The 10,015-nt window shown below is 40.3% G+C and overlaps 1 non-coding gene across 1 annotated transcript; it reads left to right on the top strand.

The window, feature by feature from the left end:
• The first annotated feature begins 9,547 nt into the window (after positions 1–9,547).
• LOC141597648 (small nucleolar RNA R71) lies at positions 9,548–9,654 on the top strand. The gene has a single exon (XR_012522871.1). It is a non-coding gene; the product is annotated as a small nucleolar RNA R71 (small nucleolar RNA).
• Positions 9,655–10,015: the final 361 nt, after the last annotated feature.

Below are 10,015 nucleotides of genomic sequence, written 5' to 3'. Positions count from 1 at the left end.
GTACTCATAAGTATGTAAGGGTGAGTTATATGTAAAGATAGAAAGAAGTAGAAACTGTGGAGTGGACATTTGTTGAGAAGCTTCTTGATGAGTTAGGGTTCCCTGTGGAGTTTCAGGAGATGGTATTGCAGTGCATTACTACTGCTTTATTTTCCTTATCCATCAATGGGGAAATGTTTGGTTATTTCCAAGGCAAGAGAGGTCTCAGATAGGGAGACCCTCTTTCTCCATTAATCTTTACCCTCTGTATGGAATACCTGACAAGAACCATTAAATATGCTGCTGATAAATATGAGTTCAGGTATCATCCAATGTGTAAGCAAGTTCAATTGGCTAATTTGATGTTTGCAGATGATGTGCTTTTATTCTGTAATGGGGATGCCAGCAAGTCTATGATGTTGCTACTCCAATCCTATTCTACCTTCTCTAAAGCAACTGGGCTAAAAATCAGTGCTGCAAAGTCTAATGTTTATTTTAGAGGGGTTTCAGATCAGCTCAAACAAGACATTCTGAGTGTATCTGGTTTTGCAGAGGGTAATTTGCCATTTAAGTATCTGGGTATGCCAATTCAGACTACCAGATTGCAGAAACAGGATTGTGAATGTTTAGTAGAGAAGATTTGTAGCAGAATACATGGCTATGGAGCAAAGAAATTCTCTTATGCTGGGAGACTTGTCCTTGTGAAAGCTGTCTTGACTACTTTACATTCTTATTGGGCATCATTGTTTGTGTTGCCAAAGGGAATTCTTGCAAAGGTTGAGGCTACCTGTAGAAATTTTATATGGGATAACTGTGTTGACTACCGTAGGGTTCCACTGGTGGCATGGGACACTGTGTGTAGGCCTAAAGCAGAGGGTGGTCTAGGGATTAAAAACCAGGAATTGATGAACAAGGCTCTGATAGGAAAGCTGGTTAATTGGATTGCTGAAGATAAGGACTCTATATGGGTTAAATGGGTGAAGCATTATTGATGCGAGTCCGTTTCGTGTTCACAATTAAAGATGTGGTCGTTGGGTCACGGTCGAATCAAAACACAATTTATAACTTCACAAACAACTCTACAATTAGTAAAGAGGCAAGTAAAGGTCGGATCCCAAGGGACGGGAGTTGAAATGAGATTTCTATTGAAACTAGTGGTGTCTTTGGGGTGTCACAAATTGGGTTGATGTAGAAGGTTACTAAACTAAAATAGCAATGAAAATAAACTAGCAAGATGAATTAAAAAGGGGTGTAAACAAATGATTAAAAGCACTAGGGTGTCATGGGATCATAGGGGAATCATGGGACATGATCATACAAACATGTTCTCAAATTATAAGCAAGCAATTATTGTTGTGATGGATTGAGTTGGGTTATATCTTACAATCCTAGGAAAGTTTGGGTCCCGGAGCCGAATCGATTAGATTGTACAACACCTACAAGTCGACTTAATCTTCCCTACTCAACAACATGCATGGTCTAATGGGACTCGAGTTGGGTTATGTCTTACAATTCTCATTGAAAAGATAGGTGATGGTGGTAAATGCAAGGATTCATAGGCTTAGCATTTCATCAAACATAACATGTGCAAGAGTTGAGATCAAAACAAGCAAGCAAATAAAACATGAAAGCATATTAATTTAAGCATGAATCATTCCCCATGTTGGTTTCCCCTAATCACTCATTTAACCCTAGCTAAGAGACTACTCACTCATTATCATGTTGATCATGCTAGCAAGGTTGTCAATCATACCAACAATATGAAACATGATGAATAAATGGAAGTAATTAACAATAATTAAAAAGGGATTAAGAGATTATACCTACTAATGATTCCAATAATAAAGCAAAGATAAAAGAAGTACTTGAATGCTTGATTGAGAGGTTGTTAATCTCCCAATAATAACCCAAATAATCTTCAATTACCCAAAATAAAGGATGAACAAGAGAGAGATTAAGGAAATAAAACTTGTATTAGAACTTGATTAATTGTTGATTACAAAACTAAAGAGAGATTTGATTGATATTAACTACTCTAATTATTGATAAGAAGAACATGCTCCTCTAATTAGACTAATGGGGTATTTATAGTGGAAATTAGGGAGGATGCATTAGGGTTAACTAAGGGCTAAACTAGTAATTACACTTTTTAGATTGAGCAAGGAGGACCCGGTATTTTTCGAGAGAATGGCTTCTTTCTTTGTAGCTTGGAGAAGAGAAAATCGTGCTGTGCTGGAATCCGGGCGGAATAAGGTCGGGACGGGCGGAATCTGGCGTTGGAATCCGAGCGGATTCAAGGGAATCCGGTCGGATTGTGGAGGTGGAATCCGAGCGGAATGGTGCAAAGCCGCACGGATTCTGCAGATGCGGGACGGACGGATTGGTGACAATCCGCACGGATTATCACTCAGCAACATATCTTCTTCTTTTCTTCCCTTTTCTTCATAAATTCCTTGGGGATTTCCTTGGGGACTCAAGGATCCTTTCTCAACATTGCTCTTCTACTATAATATGTACAAAGGCCTTCTAATCTTGTCTCTCCTTGATGCTTGGTCATTGAATTCGATCAATTTAGTCTCGTTTTGCCATGAAAATGCAAGATTCTTACTCCTTTTCCTACCAAGGGATCAAAATCTCAAAGAATATGCAAAACAAAGAACTAAAGATAAGAAATGACCCAAATATGCACTAAAAAGCATGGGAACAAGGCTAATTCGGTGGCTAAATATGCGCTAATTATGGTCACATCAAATATCCCCAAACCGAACCTTTGCTCGTCCCGAGTAAAGAGGTGACAAAGACTAGGACCAATACTAACCTATCCTAATAATATAGCCGATATGAGACAATTAGCGGGTCTCACTCCGCCCCTTCAACTCACAACAAGACAACCATGAGGTAGGATGCCTTCTTGCAAGGCAAGGTGGGTCTTGCCAAAATGGCGACACATCCAAACATTAAGCACACAAAATCACATAATGGATGCATCTACAAAAAGAATAGCCACTTCCTCATCAAGTGGCGGAGGCACTAAAGAGGAACAAATTTAAGAGCATGTAATCCTTCACAAATACTAGTTCAACAAATTACTAAGGCTAAGAGGATGGCACCAAATCACCTCCAAATGGTGTTAAACTAGACTACTTTCGTCCTCAATTTCCAAATGCTTTCGTCAAGAGCGATCGGATGGTGGTGGAATGATGATCCCTATGATGCTAGTAGCATATGACATGACAAGTCTCGAATTCTCTACAAAAGTAAAGGTCATGGATCGTCCCAAAATCGACCAAGTGGCTTGACAAAAAGGCTTTTTGGGAATGAAATGCTCAAATCTTTATTCACAACGGGTGGATATGACTAGTATTCAAAATTGTCCTCATTTAACTTTCACATTTCAAAAATTTAAGATGGGGTTTGTCCCTTCCGGGCTAGTGTCCTTTGCTTTCGTGAATCGCTTATTAGGCAACCGGTTAACCTCTAGATAATAGCTTTTCGGGGTGATAGTCACTCTGTCTCTGGATGGCCGAATTCACAACCGTATGGGGGCCCAATTCAATGGATCCCGCACCAAAGCACATCGAAGTGGTACGCCTCCATCAAAACAACTTAAATTTCTCAACTTTCAACAATTCATAACATTTGAGGTTTCCTTAGCATTACATTACTTCCACATGACAAAACTCTTTGAAATGAGCACTTCAAGCTAATTGATAGAAAATATTTTTGGGTTGCCTTACCACAAGGTCAAACAAGGTCACCTAGACAAGTTAACCAAGTCCACATCGCATCACGGGATTGGATAGGTGACTCACATGCAAACCTTTGACTAGGCCTTGGGTCATGGGTCAAAAGACACTAGTATGACACTATCTAGGGTGTTTTACAACCATTCTAGTAGGCAAAGTCTTAAGTTGAACAAGTATTTGTAATGGCTTAGTTGCTCTTGTCAAAGTTCCTAAATAGGCATTTTTCAAAACATTTCTAACATGCAACTACATGCCATGATGCAACTAATATAAACATCCTAATGCAAGTGATTCTATTAACTAATATGACATATAAACTAAATGCAAGTCCTAAGTTCACATTGTTATACCGCATGAATCAAAATAAAGCCACATAGTCATTAACATAAAGAGGAAAAAGGAGATTGGAAAGATCATACCATGCGGTCTTCATGATCCTCATGTCTCGGATGTGGCGTAGTCAATCAATGTGAACAAGGATAGAACAAACACAATATATATAAGACAATATATACAAGACTATAAAAGGAAATAAACATGTTTTTGGGTTTTCAATTTTCAAATTTTTATGATTTTTGAAATTTTTCAATTTTTTTGGATTTTTGAATAAGAGTTAAATGTTAGAATTCCCATCCCCACACTAATATGGGCATTGTCCTCAATGGCCAAAATGATGAAAATTATGCAAAGATGATGCATGATTTCTATACTAAATGCAATCTACACTAAGCTACACTACATGATGCATGGTTTTTGTTATGACGGAGAGGATAATTTAGATTACATCCCGTTGTGTATGCATTAACTTCCCCAAACCGAGTGAGACACTATTGCTAATGTCCAAGGATGGGTGTAGTTCATGCACACACTATGCAATGTATGAAACTAATTTGTCATTTTGGATTTTGAAAATGGGAACAATAAAATGAGAACACCTCAATGGTACCGAGGTGTGAGTCCTCTATGGTGCTAGGACTACTCCAATCAATGATCAAAATTATAATTAAAACAAAGAGAGAAATAGACAAACCATGAGAGGGTAGGAGTCTCCAAGACTTGCTAATCTTCCATCATGCTATCACCATCACTTTCCTCATTAGAAGTGGCCACATTGCCACTTCCCTTGTCATTTGCTTCTTCACTTTCTTCCTCATCTTGCTCATCATCATCTTCACCATCCTTTTCTCCTTCTTCACTTGCTTCTTCATCAATGTTATCATCAACTTCTTCATCATTACCAACAACCTCATTGTCACCCAAAACGACCCTAGATGCACCCGGAAATAGGACTTCTCTATCCGCCCGACTAGGCAAAGGACAAGATGGATCAAGTAGTCCTTGCCTAGCTAAGTGTAGGAGGGGTGGATATTGAGCCAAGTAAGCATTTTTCCGATCTTCAAAGGCTTGCTTGTGCATTGCTTGCATGAGAAGAGTCACATAATCTTTTCTAGCTTCAACTCCTTCCGGCTTGAACTCTTCATACTCAAAGGGGTAAGGTGGTATGACAATGGAAGAGGAGGGCATTTCAAGATCACCCTTTTGTTGTTGAATAATATACTCGGCCTCTTTAGAAAGGGGAAGTAGATAATTGGTCCGGTGGACGTTTAGACGACAAATGTTTGAAGGCAAGGTGAACGATCCAGCTTCACTAGTGAGCCATCCATACTTAGTGTCAAGGGGGTTATGGGCAACCCACTTGAACTTGTGTATCATAGTATGCAAATCAACAAGATGACCACCTTCCTTTGCTTTGTACTTGTTATCCTTATTGAAGTTAGGATCAAAGTGCTTAGCTAGGATAGTGACTAGGCCGCCATTGACAATAACGGTAGTGCCCTTCTTCCCACAATCAATGTTGAGCCATCTATCTACCAAGAGCCTCAAAGAATTGTAAGGCTTGGTGTGTACTCTTCCAATGTTCAAAGCCGATTCAAGGAGAATAAAATCAAGTTTGGTGAAATGGTTGGTATCTTTCCTTGCAATTATGGTGTTTCCCACGACCTTGTGCCATACTCTTATGCCCGGATGGTGGACCAAAAGAGCACGACTCGCATGAAAGTCCTCAAATTTCCTCCCGGAAATTGCCTCCCAAAGAGGTTCGGGGTCATACTTTCCATAATTCTTAAAATAACGCGGTTCATCACTAAGACCCAAAATTTCACTCAATTCCCTAAAGGAAATGCGTCTACTAACATTAGCTAGACGAAACTCGAGATTCTCCCTATTCTCAACTTTGGTGACTTTCAAAGAACTCAAAAATTCCAAGGTAAGGGAGGGGTATGTCAATTCCTTTGTTTCAAATAATTTCTTCAACCCCATGGAATTGAAAAAGGCTCTAGTTTGCTCAAGAACACCCAATTTTTCTAAGGTATCTTCACATATAAATTTGGTGGATTGTAATGACTTCATAGCAAACTTGGCAAAGGTATTTCTATGGGTTTCGGAAATAAAAGTTACCTCCGGATAATGCAAAAGTTGACCAATTTCCGGAGTAGAAGGTGTTGTTGCTCCCATAGAAGGTTGTTGTTGTTGTTGCACTTCCAAGTTTGGTGTTGCTACCACCATAGCCAATGCTTTCTTTGTTTGAAGAGCCTTTTACCTTTGTGAGAGTGCCTTAGCCTTTGGTGCCTTTATTGCCTTTGTTGCTCCCTTAGTCCTTGCCATTGATGAACTAACCAAGAAAAGAATGAAAAATCTTCAATTTGTAGTGTACCCAAATCGATTTAAAGGTGAAAGGCTTTGCCTTTATGAAATCAAAAATCGACTCAAAGGTTGAAGATTTCGTGCTTGGTTTTGATTTTTATTGAAGAAGGAGTGATTGATTTGTTGTTAGAAGGATGATTTGATTTGTTTTTGGTGAATGTTGTTGAGGGATTTTGTTTTTATGATGGAGAGGATGAGGGTTTTGATGTTGTGGGTAGTGTTTATGAATGAAAAAATGAATGAAGGAAGGTGGGGGGGATTTTATAAAGACCGAAATTTTCGAATCTGCAGGGGCAATCCGTGCGGATTCTGCCAATCCGTGCGGATTCTGCTCTTTCTGGGTTTTACAAAACTCGCCTAAAGACGGGCGGATTCGGTGGAATACGCTCGGATTTGCTTGACACGGACGGGCGGATTTGGCGTGAAGACGGACGGATTTCGATCCCAGAGATTTTTCTTGTTTTCCTCAAAGACGGACGTCTTTCTTTCAAGACGGGCGGATTCTTTAAGACGGGCGGATTGCTTTGGGACGCCCGGATTCAGTCACAGTCAAGAAATTTTCAAAATTCAGCTCAGTTCAGGACGGGCGTCTTTTCTGCAGTACGCTCGGATTACTGAAGACGGGCGGATTCTGTGGAATCCGCTCGGATTCTTCCCATGTGTACTCGGATTCAGTTCCATCCGTGCACAATGCATTTCCCTTACCATTCTTCTATTCTTTCTTCAAGTCTTGTGTTCCTCATTGTGGGGGCACTACTAGGCATGGATAGCCTAGGCAATTGTCATCCCCACACTAAGCTAAAAGCATTACACATCAATTGAATTTGTTAGTCCCTCCCTCACTTCTCTCAAACATGACAATTATCTTGATCAAAGAAAATAAAAATCCAAAGATGACAAAAAATGCAATACAAGAATTGAAATGTAAGTTAGGGAGTTAGAAATATTTACAAGTGGTGGTTTAGGGAGGACTCCACCAAACTCTCATTCTTGATGAGATGTCAAGGGGGCATGTCCAAGGTGTTGTTGATGTTGCTCAACACCTTGAAGAAGTAATCAAAAGCTTGTTCATTATCATGGTAGAGGTCTTCAATAGACCTTGGCCCTTGTTGTCGGTCTTGATCGATGGCATTACCAATGTAGGGATTAAAAATCCCTTCAAATTCGTTGTCCCAAAGACCACAAACTTCATTAAGTTGATCATTGAAAATCTCTTGCTTAGATGGAGACAACTCTCCCAATTTCTTCTCTTGGCCAATGAGGCCATCCTCTTCTTCCTTGATTGATTTTGATGAGCTTTGCAAGCTCTCCTTGTCACAATTCACTTTCTCTTTGAATGGAGCATCTTCAATTTTCTTCTTCCATTGGAGTTCCGATTTCTTCCTCTCATCCTTTCGGCTATAATGATCAATCATGAAACATGGTTCATGCAAACGAGGAGCTCTCATAGTCTTGTCAAGATTAAAAGTTATGCTTTCATCTCCCACTTCTAGAGTGAGCTCACCATGTTTCACATCAATCACCGCACCCGCGGTGTGTAGGAAAGGTCTTCCTAGAATGATTGGAATGTTGGAATCTTCCTCCATATCAACAATGACAAAGTCCACCGGGATGAAAAACTTCCCAATTCGCACGGGGACATCTTCCCATATCCCTAATGGTGTCTTCGTCGATCTATCGGCCATGTGGAGTGTGATGTTGGTGCATTTAAGCTCTCCCATCCCCAACCTTTTACTCACCGAGTACGGCATGACACTCACACTAGCCCCTAGATCACATAAGGCTTTGTTGATCGTCGTGTCGCCAATGGTACACGGTATTGAGAAGCTTCCTGGATCCTTTAACTTTGGAGGTGAACTCCCTTGAAGTATTGCACTACTCACCTTAGTGAAGGCGATAGTCTCAAGCTTTCGGATCGACTTCTTCTTTGTGAGGATATCTTTCATGTATTTCGCATAGGCCGGCACGTGATTGATTAATTCCGTGAAAGGAATTGAGACCTCCAAATTCTTCACAATTTCCATGAACTTTCCAAGTTGATCATCAAATTTGGGCTTGGCTTGACAACTTGGAAAAGGGAGTCTAATCACGATGGGCTCCTTCTCCTTGACCTTGTCTTCATTTTTCTTTGAACTTTCTTCTTTTGATGATTCTCCACATTTGGAGCTTTGCACAATTTCTTCCTTTTCACTAGCTTCCACAACTTCATCCTCAACTTGCTTCTTCGGTGTTTCATACCTTGTACCACTTCTCAAGTGAATGGCACTAACCGTTTCATGTCTAGGGGGATTACTTTGAGGTGGTAATTGCCCCTTTTGTCTTTGTGAGCTTGAAGATGCTAGTTGAGTCAATTGTGTTTCCAACATCTTGGTGTGAGCTAGAATGTTGTTGATGGTGGTTTCCTTTGCTTGGCTATATTTTTGCATTTGAGTGAAAAACTCTTGTTGATTCTTTTGCATTTGGAGGACCGCTTTTTGGACATCAAAACCTTGGTCATTTTGGTGATTGTATGGATTTTGATTTTGGTAACCTTGGTTTTGATTGTAAAAGGGTCTTTGATTTTGGTTTCTCATGGGTGGTGGAGTGTATGTTGTTTGAGGGTTTTGAACATTTTGGCTTTTGTATGAGAGATTTGGATGGAATTTGGTGTTTTCATTGTAAAAGTTGGAATAAGGGGTACCACTCTTGTATGCTTGGAAAGCATTCACTTGTTCATTTGTTCCCCTACATTCACCTTGGTCATGTCCAAAGTTCCACAATTCTCACATATCCCACTTGGGATTGATGAGGATGCCGTCATGGCATTAACATGATGCTTTGATGATTTTGAGTTTTCTTCAAGCCTAGCCATAGCTTGTTCAAACTTAAAGTTGATTGTGTCAATGTGAGCACTAAGTTGAGCACCCAATTGAGTAACGGAGTCCACTTCATGCTTTCCTCCTCTAGTAGCCTTGCGAGGTCTACTATATTGTGAGTTATGGACCGCCATTTCCTCAATCTTGTTCCATGTTTGATTGTCATCAACTTCGGTGAACATTCCATTTGATCCCATATTGAGAATGTTCCTAGAATCTTCATGTAAACCATTCCAAAATTGTTGTACCAAAAACCATTCGCTAAGTCCATGGCGAGGACATGAGCGACAAATTCCCTTGAACCGCTCCCAAGCTTCATACAAAGATTCTTCATCCCTTTGCTTAAAACCCGTAATTTGAGCTCTTAGCATGTTAGTCTTTTCCGGTGGGTAGAATTTTTTGTAGAAAGCTAGAGCCAACTTCTTCCAAGAATCTATTCCGAGGGTGGCCTTATCAAGGCCCTTCAACCATTGCTTCGCGGTGCCGATTAGAGAAAAAGGAAATAAGACCCATCTAATTTGGTCTTGAGTCACGCCCGTTTGAGAGATTGCATCACAATAGTCGCAAAAGGTTTCCATATGAGAATGAGGGTCTTCACTAGGCATCCCCCCAAATTGGCTCCTCTCAACTAATTGGATGAAGGCGGACTTGGCAATAAAATTTCCGGTTAGATGTTGCGGTGAAGGAGTACCATTTGGTAGATTCTCCTCGGTGGGTACGGAGTGTGACGAG

The sequence above is a fragment of the Silene latifolia genome, chromosome 8 (genome assembly GCF_048544455.1).
Source record: "Silene latifolia isolate original U9 population chromosome 8, ASM4854445v1, whole genome shotgun sequence".
In the NCBI taxonomy this organism is placed as follows: Eukaryota; Viridiplantae; Streptophyta; class Magnoliopsida; order Caryophyllales; family Caryophyllaceae; genus Silene; species Silene latifolia.
The sequence above is the reverse complement of the archived record's forward strand: the minus strand, read 5'-3'. Positions and strand labels throughout refer to the sequence as shown.